A 2,474-nucleotide genomic window follows, 5' to 3' on the forward strand; every position below is an offset into this window, starting at 1 on the left:
TGAGTTATCTGCAGCTAAATTGGAGTCCATTGCAACAGTGGATTATAGCCTTTGAAGTTAGCTAGGCCAAGCATTTTTCTCTTAACTACTTTTTTTCTTGTGTAGCAGAGTGTGCCTCCTTTCCTTGCACCCAACAGTGGAAAACAAATGCTTTCTTTAGACTCAGGGAGGTCATGATGCTTATCTCTTGCAAGAGGTCTGTGATGGGTGCCAAAATGCATTAGGTGGGGAGAGGCAGGGTCTTTAGATTACAGATATTGTTTTTCATAGTCACAACAATCTAGTGAAGCAAGTACTATTATTATCTTCGTATTACAGTTAAGGAAACTGAGGCACAGAGAGGATAAGTCATCTTGCCCAAGGTCACAAAGCTTCTAAGGGATGGAGCCCCAAGTCAATCCAGGTCTGTCTGATCCTATTACCGGAGCTCTTTTCATCCTGCTGAGCTGCATTACTCCAAAGACCTGAGGAGTTACACTATCTTTCAAGACCTTCAGATTCCCACACCCAGCGAAGAGAGAAGTCAAACAGGCATTTCAAATAAACGCATAGTAAAAACTCAGTGGCTTTGAAGCCAAACAAGGTTCGAATCCCTGCTCTGCTGTTTTCTACCAATAGGACTTCAGCAAGTTTCTTAGTCTCCCAAACCCTGTTACTACCTTTATAAAATGATAACAATAATAGGATGAGCCCAGTGGTGCAGTGGTTAAGTGCTCCATCGCTAACAAAAAGTTGGTGGTTTGAACCCACCAGCCGCTCCATGGAAGAAAGGTGCGGCGGTCTGCTTTTGTAAGGATTACAGCCTTGGAAGCCCCATGGGGTAGTTCTACTCTCTCTTAAGGGGTTGCTCTGAGTCCGAATTGACTAGATGGCAACTTTTTTTTTTTTTTTTTAGTAGTAATAGTAATGCTAATTTTGTGATGTTCTTCTCAAGATTTGCTGCTGTTGCCCTCAAGTTGACTCTGACTCATGGCGGCCCCATGTGCTACAGAGCAGAACTGTTCTATAGGGTTTTCTTGGCTGTAATCATTATAGAATCAGATGACCAGGTCTTTCTTTCGCAGCACCGCTGGGTGGGTTCGAACTGCTAGCCTTTATGTTGGTAGTTCAGCGCAAACTGGGCTACCTTAGGACCTTGTTCTCAAGATTATTCTGTCATTAATTTATTCACAAGTGCTTGTTGAGCACCTACTCTGTATACCACAGTGCCAGGGATTAACCAGTGAACAAAATAGACAAAACTCCTGCCTTCACGGGGCCTAGAAGCAACGACACCCCAGTGGGAATGAACACACTCACCACCCAGATATTGGTTCCTTGGTGGTGCACATGGTTAACATGCTCGGCTGCTAACTGGAAGGTTGAAGGTCCAGAGGCACTTCAGAAGAAAGGCTGGGGTGTTTCAGAGGAGGGGAAGATGATTTCCACCCGGCACGCGTGGATGCTAGATGGGACTGTAACGGGCAGAACTGTCAGTTCGTTAATGAAGTATGACTTATATTGACGAAGACAAACTGGGTCAAGCATTTGAGGATGCTTTTCAGGTACAGAGGCAACATTCAACTGGCGATCCTCCATACTCCCTAGACTTCAAAAATTACCTGGTTTTCATCAACCATTGCCTGCATGTCAGAGGAAGCTCCCATGACTATAGAGGGTTGCCTACAGAGAAGCCTGTCTATACCTGGAGAACTGTAATCAACAGTGCTGCAGCTACTGTTTCGAAGGAAATATTCATCAATCTCTGCAGAGTATCACTGAAAACCAGCTAGTACCACCTGCTGTTCTCCAGCAAAAGGGAGGAAAAGGCAGGAAGAAGCTCCCACTGTTTGAATACCTTTCATGAATCCCTCCGTAATCCCAAAAAGGCATCTTGTATTCAGTGGGTAGATATAACCAAAGGCATCTTTCAGTTTGTATCAGAAAAACACGGAAAGACACACAGAGCTTTGGGGAAAAAGAAAAGGCAACCGGAAGACCCTGACTCACCAGAAAATAGCCAGAGCGCTGATGAATTATGGAAGAACTGGGAAAACCACCAAAAATCCAGAGAAAGCTAGCTTACCAGTTCAGTGAGACCATTCTCCAGAGACTTTCTCCATGTTATTTCTTGGGGAAAGAGGTCTTCTACTCATAGTATGTCCAACGTGATCAAGAATATCTCAGCTTAAATAACTGGAACACAAGTTATAATCATACAGATGCCAATTACCATGGGCCAAGTCACCCTGATTGCTAAATATACCTTCACACTGAATGGTTTCTTAGCATCAGGAATCTCTACCATCTTCAGGATTTTTCTCTTAAAGCAAATACTGAAGAGAAAAAAAAAATCAGTTAACTTGTTGCTAGGTTTTCTAAAATAGCATACAATGTATACTAACATTGGTGGGCAATTCTGCCAGTGAGCACTTTAAAATGAGCACCTCCCATTTGGAAGTATTGACTGTCATTGCTATGACTACCCTCTATAC

General features: G+C 43.4%; 1 pseudogene; it reads left to right on the plus strand.

Annotated features, from left to right (window-relative positions):
* The first annotated feature begins 1,296 nt into the window (after positions 1-1,296).
* Positions 1,297-2,239, plus strand: LOC100665250 (transcription factor Spi-C-like; annotated as a pseudogene).
* The last annotated feature ends 235 nt before the right edge of the window (positions 2,240-2,474 follow it).

This window comes from Loxodonta africana, chromosome 18, assembly GCF_030014295.1.
Source record: "Loxodonta africana isolate mLoxAfr1 chromosome 18, mLoxAfr1.hap2, whole genome shotgun sequence".
Lineage (NCBI taxonomy): Eukaryota > Metazoa > Chordata > Mammalia > Proboscidea > Elephantidae > Loxodonta > Loxodonta africana.